The sequence below is a fragment of the Canis lupus genome, chromosome 4 (assembly GCF_003254725.2).
Source record: "Canis lupus dingo isolate Sandy chromosome 4, ASM325472v2, whole genome shotgun sequence".
NCBI lineage: Eukaryota > Metazoa > Chordata > Mammalia > Carnivora > Canidae > Canis > Canis lupus.
The window spans coordinates 58,848,035-58,860,433 of record NC_064246.1 but is presented as its reverse complement, the minus strand read 5'-3'; the positions used below and the strand labels follow the sequence as shown (position 1 = coordinate 58,860,433).

The 12,399-nt window shown below is 42.4% G+C and overlaps 1 protein-coding gene and 1 long non-coding RNA gene across 29 annotated transcripts in view; one reads left to right on the top strand and one right to left on the bottom strand.

The window, feature by feature from the left end:
* The window catches only part of SMIM3 (small integral membrane protein 3), a 45,958-nt gene that overhangs the window by 4,234 nt on the left and 29,325 nt on the right, over nucleotides 1–12,399 (top strand). For 8 of the 28 annotated variants that reach the window (XR_007410306.1, XR_004815443.2, XR_007410312.1 and 5 more), the window contains 4 exons: nucleotides 599–740; nucleotides 8,548–8,791; nucleotides 9,176–9,307; nucleotides 10,142–10,173. The gene's annotated coding sequence lies outside the window, so the exon portion shown is untranslated. The other 20 variants (XR_007410311.1, XR_007410308.1, XR_004815447.2 and 17 more) reach the window with 9 other exon arrangements.
* Nucleotides 9,752–11,494, bottom strand: LOC112651358 (uncharacterized). The gene is made up of 2 exons (XR_003130758.3): nucleotides 10,548–11,494; nucleotides 9,752–10,171 (listed from the first exon to the last, which is right to left on the bottom strand). It is a non-coding gene; the product is annotated as an uncharacterized LOC112651358 (long non-coding RNA).

Genomic DNA, 12,399 nt, shown 5'->3' with positions numbered 1-12,399 from the left:
CCATCAGAAAGGTTGAAATCTTATCATTTACATCAACATGGTTGGAACTGGAAGGTATTATGCTAAGCAAAATAAGTTAATCAGAGAAATAATTATCATATGGTTTCACTCATAAGAGAAATATAAGAAACAGTACAGAGGATCATAGGGGAAGGGAGGGAAAAACGGAATGGGAGGAAATCAAAGAGGGAGACAAACCATGAGAGACTTTTAACTATGGGAAAGAAACTGAGGGTTGCTGAAGGGGAGATGGGGTAACTGGGTGATGGGCATTAAGGAGGGCATGTAATGTGAGGGCATGTGATGGGTGTTACATGCAACTCATGAATTACCTAACTCTACATCTGAAAATAATGATGTTCTATATGTTGGCTAATTGAATTTAAATTTAAAAAATTAAAAAAAACATTACTGATTTTTACATGTTGATTTTGTACGTAGCAACTTGGCTGATTATTAGTTTCAACAGTTTTTTTGTTGAGTCTTCAGAGTTTTCTATATATATAATAACATCATCTATGAACACAGATAATGTTACTTTTTCCCTTCTGATTTGGATACCTTTTATTTATTTTTCTTGTCTATTTACTCTGGCTAGGACTTCAAGTACTATGTGGAATAGAAGTTATGAAAGTGTGCATCCTTGCCTTGCACCAGATCTGAGAAGAAAAGCTTTTTAGTTTTTCCCAACTGATTATATTAGTTGTGCGCTTTTCATGTATGGCCTTTATCATGTTGAGGTAAGTTCCTTCTATGCTCATTTTGGTGAGATTTTAATCAAGAATGAATTTGAATTTTGTCAAATACCTTTTCTGTGTCTGCTGAGATGATCATGTGGTTTCTTTCATTTTTAAAATATATTATGTCACATTGATTGATTTGTATATTTTGAATCATCCCTTGCATCCCAGGGATAAATCCCAATTGGTCATGATATATGATCCTTTTTAATGTGCTATTGAATTTTGTTTGTTTGAAGATTTTTATATCTATATTAATTAGGGATATTGGCCTGTAGTTTTCTTTTTTTGTGGTTTTTGTCTGGTTTTGGAATCCGGGTGAAGCTGGCTTCCTAAAACGAATTTGGAAGTGGTTCCTCTTCTTCTGTTTTTAAAAGAACGTATAAAGGATTGGTATTAATTTTTTCTGAATGTTTGGTAGAATTCACCAGTGAAGCCATCTGGTCCTGGGCTTTTCTTACTGGAAAGTTGATTACCGATAGTTGCCTCATTTGTTATGGGTCTGTTCAGGCTTTCTATTTCTTCTTGATTCAAATTTTAGTAGGTTGTATATTTCTAGGAATTTGTCCATTTATCTGGGGTATGTGGTTTGTTGGCATAAAATTGTTCACAATAACCTTATATGATCCTTTTGTTTCTCAGGCATCCATTGTAATGTGTTCTCTTTCATTTGTGATTTCACATGAGTCTTTTCAATGATTTTCTTAGTCTATCTAGGGATTTGTCAGTTCTATCTATCTATCTATTTATTTATTAGATTTTTATTTATTTATTTTTAAAGATTTTATTTATTTATTTGATAGAGCACGCACAAGCAGGGGGAGAGGCAGGCAGAAGGGGAGGGAGAAGCAGACTCCCCACTGAGCAGGGAGCCTGATGCTGGGCTGATCCCAGGACCTTGGGATCATGAACAGAACCAAAGGCAGATGCTTAACCAACTGAGCCACCCAGGCGCCCACTATTTGTCTTCTTAAAAAGCCAACTCTTAACTTGTGTTGATTTTTTTCTATTATTTTATTCTCCATTTTTTTTTTTTTTAGTTCAATTCTAATCTTTATTATTTCCTTCATTTTGCTAACTTTGGGCTTAGTTTGTACTTCCTTTTTTTAGTTCTTTGAAGTATAAAGTTAGGTTTCTAAATTTGAGATCTTTTTTAATATAGGCATTTATTGTTATAAACCTAACTTTTGGTACTGCTTTTTCTGCGTCCCATAACTTTTGGTACACAGTGTTTTCATTTTCATTTGTCTTGAGATATTTTAAAAATTCCCCTTTTTAAAAAGATTTATTTATTTATTTGAGAGAGAAAGAGTGGTGGGGGGGGAGAAACTCAGGCAGACTCCCTGCAGCTCGATCCCACCCCCCATGAGATCATGACCTGAGCCAAAATCACAAAATCAGGTACTTAACCAACTGAGCTACCCAGGCGTCCCTCAGATTCTCTTTCGATTTCCTCTCTGACCCAATGGTTGTTCAAGTATGTTGTTTAGTTTCCGTGTATTTCTGAATTTTGCCATTTTCTTGCTGTTACTGATTTCTAGTTTCATTCCATTGTGTTCAGAGAAGATATTTAGAATGATTTTGATCTTCTTAATTTTGAAGTCTGATTTTGTGGCCTAACATGTGATCTATTCTGGAGGAAGATCCGTGTGTGGTTGAGAAGGTGTTTTCTGCTGCTGTTAGGTGGGATATTCTGCTAATGTCTATTAGTCTGTGTGATCTACGGTGTTGTTCAAGTCAACTGTTCCTTTATCGTTTTCTGTCTGGATATTCTATTCATTAATGCAGGTGGCGTACTGAAGTCCCCTTGTTCTACTGTCTTCGGTCTTCAGATCTGTTAATATTTGCTTTATATATCTACATGTTCTGTTGTTGGCATAAAATTTTTGTTATGATGATGTTAGTAATATCTTACATATAATATAGCACTTTTTGATTTATAAGTGCTTTCATATATATTATCTCACAGTTTGTGTCACATTCTAACAATTTAAGCCTAAAAATCAGTAAATTCCATTTACTCTGATCTCTTATTCACCAAGCAATAGTTTCATAGTTGGACTCTGCTCTTAGAAGAAAATGTATTAACAGCCAACTGCTTTGCAGTTGTACCTTATGTTAATGAATTCTTTGGCCTCATGGCTTATAACCTGGTCTCTGCTAAGTGTTAATCACTTTTTACTGGACTGATCTCCTCTGGTAAAATCAAGTCCCAGAGCCTGCAGGTAAAGAGAGAGTACAGACTGGAGCTGACTCCACATGAAATATAGTTTTTGGAACACTGGATTTGAACAGTTTGATTCAATGGACAATTATCTGGTTTCTTTTTTTCTTTTTCTTTTTCTTTTTCTTTTTCTTTTTCTTTTTTTTTTAGATTTTATTTATTTATTCATGACAGAGAGAGACAGAGACAGAGACACAGGCAGAGGGAGAAGCAGGCTACATGCAGGAAGCCTGATGTGGGACTTGATCCAGAGTCTCCAGGATCACACTCCAGGCCAAAGGCGGCGCTACACTGCTGGGCCACCGGGGCTGCCCCAATTATCTGGTTTCTATGTGGCAGGAGGAGGGAGGGAACCAGGGATAAATGAGATAGTTCCTGCCCTCAAAGGTCTCAGAGTCTAGGCCCTAGAGCAGTGTTTCTCAAAAGTGGCCCTGGATCAAGAATTACCATTATAAATGTAGTTTCCAGGCCCTTATCAAGACCCAAATTAGAATTTGGGGGGTTCCCAGAAATCTAAATCTCTATTAAGCTTGCAGGTGAATCTCATGTCCACAATATTGGAGAACCACTGTTTTTTGGTAATCATTGGTTAATTTTCTGCCTTTGGCCCCAGGACTGAGCATGGCTGGCCTTGTCTCTGCTACTTTCTGATCATTGGTAGCACTGCCTTGCAGGATGTCAAATGTTCTCTGTGCACTATGCTATGGAATATGGATAGTCTCCAGTGGCAGAAAATGAAAGCATCCTGCCTATCTCTTGCCAGGCCTCTCTCCCCACTTCAGGGGCTGGCTTCTATTCTCCTTGATTCTGGTTCCACAGAGCCCTACCTGTCAAACTCTGAAAATTAGACCTCACTTTGGAGATCTGTGTTCCAGTGCCAACTTCAGCCCCCAGGCCCAGGTCCCCCCCAAACCTTTTTACTTTTATTTTATTTTTATTTTTACTTTTATTTTTTTAAAGATTTATTTACTTATGATAGACATAGAGAGAGAGAGAGAGAGGCAGAGACACAGGAGGAGGGAGAAGCAGGCTCCATGCCGGGAGGCTGACGTGGGACTCGATCCCCGGACTCCAGGATCGCGCCCTGGGCCAAAGGCAGGCGCTAAACCGCTGAGCCATCCAGGGATCCCCCTTTTTACTTTTTTTTTTTAATAAGATCTTTTTTTTTTAAGATTTATTTATTTTTTATTCATGATAGACATAGAGAGGCAGGCAGAGACACAGGCAGAGGGAGAAGCAGGCTCCATGCACCGGGAGCCCGACGCAGGACTCGATCCCGGGACTCCAGGATTGCGCCCTGGGCCAAAGGCAGGCACTAAACCGCTGAGCCACCCAGGGATCCCCCGCCTTTTTACTTTTAACTCTATGATTACTACATGAATACTTTCTTGGGATCCCTCTGGGAATCCATGTGGCAAACCTGGAGGTGTAAAAGAGTGAACATTCTATGGGACAATCATTGACGAATGTAGGGTGGGAACCTGTGAATAAATGCCCCCCTCTTCTTTCTCCTAGATGTCCTCTGCGTGTTTTTAGAGGGTACCAGCAGGATTGAGCCCTAGTTGCATTCAGTGGTGACGAGCTTGATAATGTGCCCCTGTACTGACCTTCCTTCCAACTGGTTGACTTTGCTCTCTGCCTGCAAGTTCCTTTCTCTTGTTTAAGGGGGGGGGGGGTGTTTGAGGCTAAGATAGAGACCCAAAAGTGGAGCTGCCAAATAACTGGTAACCACAGTTAATACTTAATGGAAATGAGCTATTGTGAAAAGACCAGACCAGTTTATACTCTCACCATAAGTATCTGAGACTTCCATTTCCACTTGTTTTGCCAACATGGAATGTTATCAAATATGAGTGAATAATTTTACACTTTCTAGCTGTGTGGTCTTGAAAAAGCTGTTTTCACCTCTGAGTCTTGTTTCATAACCCATAGAATGGAAAGAATAATCCTTGTTTTGGTGTAAATAGAAAATCACCATGTCTGTGAAAGCACTCTGTAAGCTATGTAGTAGTAGGCACTTGTAACAAAGGGTCCCTAATTATACCAAGTATGAAAAACCCAAAGGGTTTTCCTTTCCCTAAGGAACTCTTCAGAGTAAATTCACAATAACGACTAAAAAAAACTGGACTCAGTCACACTGTGGCCAAATGAGATCTTGAGAAGGCCTGAAATTGAGCCCCCATATCAAAGTCTCTGGGTCTTCTGTAGCTTAAGAACCCTAGAGGCTTGGTCTAACCTGTGCTGGCCATCTACCTGCGCCACCCTTCTCATTTTGGTTTCCTGCTAGAAAACTGCATTAATCACAGGTTTCCTGGCATTGAATTTGCACACTCATCTAAAAGTCATGGTAAGTGAACAGAGGGGAAAGAAAAAAAGCCCCCATTTCTTCAAACCCCTCCTGTAGCTTATTTCCCAAGGGTAAATATGGCAGAGGGCTACAACCATGCCTTCATTCTGGGAGAGTGTCCACAGACTCAACTTGGAATTGATTTTTCTAGAGCTTCTTACCTTGCCCCATATCCCTGCTTCTCCTGTTATAGCTATACCCTTACTCTCACCTAGCTGCCCCAGCCAAAAACCTAGAGACTTCCTAGGTGGCTCTTACCTTTTGATCCTACCTCCTGAATAGCTCATCCACCTGCCTCTCTTCATTCTCATAGCTATTGCCTTAATTCAGTTTTACTGTTTTTTCTCTTGGGTCTGTTGCAGCATCCTGACTGCTACTTGGTTTGCTCTCCACTTTGAGCTAGAGCAATGTTTCTGAAAGCCGTATTTTGATCTTGATCCTTTTTTGTTGTTCAGCTTTCTCCAGTGGCTCTCCAATACCTACAGGAAACATCCCCAAACTCTTGGGATAGCATATAAGGTTTCTCCAGGCCCTGGGGCCTTCCTACCTCTTCAGCCTCATCTTTCAAACACCTCCTACTTGCACTCAAGGCTGATGTCTCTTGCTGAGCCAACAAGAAGAATGGGCTGTGTCCTTGTATGCCTTCATGCCTCTGTACATGCAGTTCCCTCCTCCAGCTCAAGGTTAATTTCCTCAGTGAAACCTTGTCTGAATCTACAAAAAGGGATTGGACATGCTTGCCTTTGTCCCACAGCTGTGTCCTGTTAGAGCAACTGACATACTTCTTTGTCTTTGTTTTTTTTTTTTTTTTTTTTTTTTTTTTTTTTAGCAAATCTATCTTCCCTTCCAGATCATGGCCTGGCAAAGGGCCTGGCCCAGAATAGGGACTCAATAAATTCGGTTTGATGACATACATCTGGGATTATTTATTATGTGCACAAATTGCTAAGTCTGCTCACATTGCCTAATAGATATTGTTCACAAGTCACCTAACATACATACAACAAGCCTATACGACAGGTGCTATCACTATGAACTCAGTCTTACAGATGAAGAAACAGGTTCAGGGAAACTTAAGGACCTTGCCCAAGGTCACACTAATAGAAAGTGGATGAACCCAGGTTACCTAACTCCACATTCTACCATCTTACAGACTACATAGACCACGGTTTGGCAAACTTGTTCTGTAAAGGGCCAGATCTGTAAAGGGCCAGATTGCAAATATTTTGGGCTTTGAAGGCCAAGGGACAAAATCAAGGATATTATGTAGCTATATAACAAGAGAGAAAACTTCTGTTCCATCTTTCTGGATTGCCATTGCAGGCACATTGCCCCAAGTTGGAGACCTTCCCCCAGCAGAGAGAGAGAGAAAAGGCCAGTGGTAGGGGATGGGGTAAGGGGGACAAGAGAGAGGCTGCCACCATGCTCAGTTTAACTTTCTTCCCCAGTGACCTATATCTGGGTGCTCTTCTCTCCTCCCAAGGGAGTCTGGCCATCTCAACTGGGACAGATTGAGATTCCACTGCTCAGTGACCGGCAGTCACCAGTAGCAGAATCCCCAGTGTAGGCAGCTACCAGCATGGGCCCTAGGCAGCAGCAAAACACAAGTACTGGGGCTGGGAGGCAGGCCCTGGGAGCAGTGAGAGAAAGAGGGACATAGGAGGATGCCTGGCTCGGTTTCCAAGACTTACAGTGCCAGTCTGCTTCGGCAGCCTGCAACTGCAGGCTTCAGAGAAACAGGCAGTAGCCATGGGCTGGAGTTTGCTATCTCTTGCCTATGATAGCATCCTGGTATAGTAGACTGGATGACTTAGAAACATCACAGACTAGAAAGATCCTGCTTTAATCCTTCATTTTTCAATGAAAATGAGGTTGAGAAAGTTAAAGAAATATGCTGCATTTTCTGATTTCTGGTACAGTATTCCATTTTCTCATTTCATAAATGAACTTTCCTGCTTCATGGTACATCAGTTAATTCGTATCCATGACTGAGTAAGAAACCAGTTGCTCCTCTAACAACACTTAAAAAAAAAAAAAAAAAGAAGGGGAGCCTGGGTGGCTCAGTCAGTTAGGCATCTGCCTTCAGCTTGGGTCATGATCTCAGGGTCCTGGGATCCAGCCCTGCATCAGGATCCCTGCCCAGTGGGAAGTCTGCTTCTTTCTTTCTTTCTTTCTTTCTTTCTTTCTTTCTTTCTTTCTTTCTTCTTTCTTTCTTTCTTTCTCTCTCTCTCTCTCTCTCTCTCTCCTCTCTCTCTCTCTCAAATAAATAGCATCTTTTTTAAAAAATAAGGAAGGAAGAAAGCAAATATAAGAGGAAGTGGGGATCCCTGGGTGGCGCAGCGGTTTGGCGCCTGCCTTTGGCCCAGGGCGCGATCCTGGAGACCCGGGATCGAATCCCACATCGGGCTCCCGGTGCATGGAGCCTGCTTCTCTCTCTGCCTCTCTCTCTCTCTCTCTCTCTCTCTCTCTGTGACCATCATAAATAAATAAAAATTTAAAAAAAAAAGAGGAAGTGGTATGCTAATGGATAGTTTGTTCAATTTTACCTTGGAAGTTTGCTGGGATGGCATCCTTCCCATTTGAGGCATGTGAGTTTTACATCTCTAGAATGCTGTCCCCTTGGCTTCCACGGGACTTTTCCAAGCACACGTCAAGCCAAAGCAAAGCCTGTCCCCTACCCTCTCCCTTCTCTGGGTTTAGTAGACCAATGGAAAGCTGATTTCAGTTCTGTGGCCCATAGAACACTTCCTTTGTGCTCTCCTGAGAATGCAGAGACACGAGCTGGGTGTCATCTTTCAGCTGGAGAGTGCACAGGGTGACCTCGGGCTAACCACTGCAGCAGTACAGCTGTTACCCAACTGTTGCTAGTGCTTGAGGCAGACCTCCGGCCCCCGAAGTGCTGGCTCACAAGGGCCAGACAGCTCATGACCATGCACATCACTCATTTCCTCCTCCCACTTGTTTGCCAACTCACCCCTGGAAACTCACAATTAGTTCTAGAAACTAGCTCTCATGCAATGAGGGTAAAAGCATGGAAGAGTAGAGCTAGAAGTGACCTTAAAGATGAATTAGTCCACACTCCTTACTGTAAAGATGAGCAAAAGCCAGCCCAGCAAAGGGAAGGGACTTGGTAAGATGCCAGAGGAAGTTGGAGGTGAAGCTAGAGTTTGAACACAGGTCTTCATGCCAAGTTCATTGCTTTCTTGACACTCGGTTGGACCTCCATCTCTACACAGTTCACCGCCTAACTCCAAACCTGACTTCTAGAAGACCACCAGTGTATTGATGGTTGATCTGACTGAAATAGAATCAAAGATTGAATTCCTGCCTCAGTGCCTGACACACAGCAGGCAATCAATAAGCATTTGTTGAATGGATGGATACTACCTTCAGCTATCTGGAACTTGCTGGCAAATGGAAGTCAGTGAATTAAAAAATATATTTTCCTTTTGATCTTTGAGCAATTCCTTCTTTTAGAAGGTAAGAAAGAAATGGGGGGAGGGAGGCAAATTGCAATTTTAGATGGTCAGGGTAGCCCTTTAAGAAAATTGGATTTGAGCAGATATTTGAAGGAAATGGGAAGTAGGCTGATGGTTATTTGGGGAAAGGGCCTTCCTTGCAGAGGATAGCAAAGTCTCTAAGGCCTAGCTAAGGAGCATCAAGGAAGTAGAGGGGCTGTTATGGAGTGAGCAAGGGGGAAATAGTTTAGGAAATGAAATCCCAGAAGTAAGGGGGAGGGGGTACAGCTCATGTAGGGTCTTGGAGGGCATTTTAAAGATATTGTATTTTTGCTCTGAAGGCAGTAGGGAGCTATTGCAGGATTTCAAGCAGAGCAGTGACATAATCTAACTTACATTTTACAAGGGTCACTCTGGATGCTATTTTGAGAATGGACTATAGAAAGACAAAGAAGCAAAGAGTCATTTTGGAGATTACTGCAGTAATCCAGGTGGGATATAACAGTGCCATGGACCAGAAATTCTGACTATTTTGAAGGTAGAGTCTACTTGATTGCCTGATGCCCAGCTTGAGCACATCATGCACGCAGCACAGACTGCCATATGAAGGGTGGTTCGGAGTCATGCATCATAGAGGCTCATGTTGGGTTGGGGAATAATCCATTTCATGGTTTGGCTAAACTCAGCCACTGGGAGTTTATATCCTTATCAAGATTATTTGCTTCTTTCTCAGGTCAAAATAAAAACATCATAGAAAGGATCAGATGCTTTTATGTTTAAAAGAAGGGGATGAAACTAACTTGTCCAGTCTCTAATTTACTTTGTTCCAAATCACAAAGCATGATGATTACCACACAGGAAAGCGTATTTCACAAGAGACCCAGAGAAAGAGCCAGTCCATTGCTAAACAGATCTTCAGAGCTCCAGTGCGGGCTGGGAAGGGGATGCTGGTGTGGGAGAGCCCAGCCCATTTGGAATGGTGTCAAGGGCTCTTCCAAATAAGTTTTAACCTTTGCTGTGAAGGTAAAACAAGTGAATAAAAGTTAAAGTGAGTAGAGCATAGAACATATTAAGTTGGTAGTATATGTTATTAGGCTACCAAGTTTAGTCTAATTCCTTCATTTACAAGTGGGAAAACAGGTTCAGACAGAAGAAGTGGTTTGGAGTGAAACTGATCTCTAACTTGCCAGATTGATTTATTTTATTATGTTTAGATGATTTCCAGTCTTGCCCACACTCCCGTCTGTGCATTTTGATTGCCTCTTACAATTCATTTCCGGGGAGCCCTTTTAGATTTTGAGATGTCCATGTTTTATTTGAGAATCTTTCTGCTCTCACAGGGAAGCTCTTTTGTTTTCATTTTTGTTTTTAGGTTCCACCTGTAGGACATCCCAGGACATATCTGTAAGTAAAGAGATCATATGGTAATTGTCTTCCTCTGTCTGACTTATTTCACTTCACAAATGCCCTTGAGGTCCACCCATGTTGTCACAAATGACAAGATTTCATTCATTTTGTGGCTGAATAATATCCATTGTTTACATACCACAATTTACCCATTCATCCATCGATGGACCTTTGGGTTGTTTCCATATTTGGCTATTGTATATAATGCTGTAATGAACATGGTGGTGCATGTATCTTTTTGAGTGTTTTGCTTAAAAGTGTGAGTGGAGTAGAGCATAATCACAAGGAATACTGTAGCACCCCAAGGCTAGTAAAAGCAGGGTGCTGTGTATGACCTGAGGTCTGAAGGGGTAGGGGTGGGGAATACTTACCAGAGCTTGGAGTCAGAGAGGGCAGTGTGAAGAGGGCCCCCTGACAGGAGCCAGGCATTGGCATCCCCAGGGTGGAAGGTAGAATGCAAAATGCCTCAGCTCCTGCTGCCTCTTCCTCTTTAGCTGAACCCAACAGGAAGTCAGATGTCAAAGAAACCTCTCGTAGTTTGGCTTCCCTCCAAAGCTCACTATGAGATGAGAGTTTAAGTGAAATCATCTTAGGTTCAGGGAATACCAGTGGAGGAGTGAGGAACTGATACAAGGAAGAGAAGGTGCCCAGTAAGACTGGGCTGTTAAACCAGCAGTCTGGGTGGGTGCCTGGAGCTTAGTCCCCCAGAGAAACTCTGGGGAACAACATAAACACACCACTCAAAACATCACTGCAGGGTGAAGGAGTCAGGTGTTTATGCCTCTACTAACATCTTTGGCCAAGGGCTGCTCCTGGGGATGTGTGTGAATTCCTGGGTATTTTGAGACTGCCAGGCTGGCAGATGGGGCTTGTGTGGGCAAAGCCCTCAGCCACAAAGGAGCAGGTGCTGGCAGCTGAGAGCCTGAGGAGAACTGAAGTGGAGAGGTCCAAGAGATTCAGCCAGGGGATTGACAGTGTCCCACTGAGAGGGGCTACAGCCTGTACAGATGCACCTCCCATGCACATCGCAGGATGGAGGAGGTTGTGGAGGGTGAATCCAGAGCTACAAATAAAACATACACGCATATTTAAAGTAAACGAGTAAGGGCACCTGGCTGGCTCAGTCCAAAGAGCATATGACTCTTGATCTTAGGGGCATGAGTTTAAGCCCCATGTAGGATGTAGAGATTGCTTAAATGAATAAATAAATAAAAACTTAAAAAAGAATTAAGGAATAAAGACCAAAAAATAAAGTAAATGAGTAGTATTTACTAATACTCTCTAAAATTTAATAGCACTATTTAGGTTTCAAAATCAGGAGGGTTTCCTTCTGATTCTCCCAATTACTGTCCTCCACCCTCTGTCATAGTATGCATCTGATGGTCTGACTGTGCTTGTACATCGCGCATGGCTCATTAGCTAGGGCAGGACTGACTCCTCACGGAGCAGAGAGCAGAGGCACGGCACAGGGAGGGCTGAACTCAGTAGGAGTCAGTTAGCTGAAAGACAAGTAGAGACAGTCCTGCCACTTCCTGTCTGAGGAATCTTAGGCAAGTCAGCATGTCCGCTTTGGGGCTCTGTTTTCCCACATGTAAGATGGAGGTTAATAACATTTGCACCGCAGAATTGCTGCAAGGACTAAGCGGTATGATGCATCTAAAACCCTTGCCACGTGGCAAATGTTCTAAAGAAGTGTGCTTGAAATAATCTTTCTTGGAAAGAAAATAAAGGCAAAGCCTTCTATTTTACATATTTTTTTTTCTTAGGATTTTATTTATTTGAGAAAGAGACAGAGTGAGTGCACAGAAGTAGGTGGGGAGAGGGAGAAGCAGGAGCCCCACTGAGCTGGGAGCCTGACGTGTGACTCGACCCCAGGACTCCAGGATCACTACCTGAGCTGAAGGCAGACTCTTAACCAGCTGAGCCACCCAGGCATCCCGATTTTTTTTTTTCTTATGACCACAAAAATTATACTGGCTGGAAGCACCTGGGTGGCACAGTCAGTTAAGTATCCGACTCTTGGTTTCAGCTCAGGTCGTGATCTTAGGGTGGTGAGATGGAGCCCCACATGGAGCTCTGTGCTCAGCAGGGAGTCTCCTTGAGAGTCTCTCTCCCTCTCCCTCTGCCCCTTCTGCTCATTCTCTCTCTCCCTCTCTAAAATAAATAAATAAATCTTTAAAAATTATATTGGCTGGACTGTGATATCTGCCAGTAATAGGCATT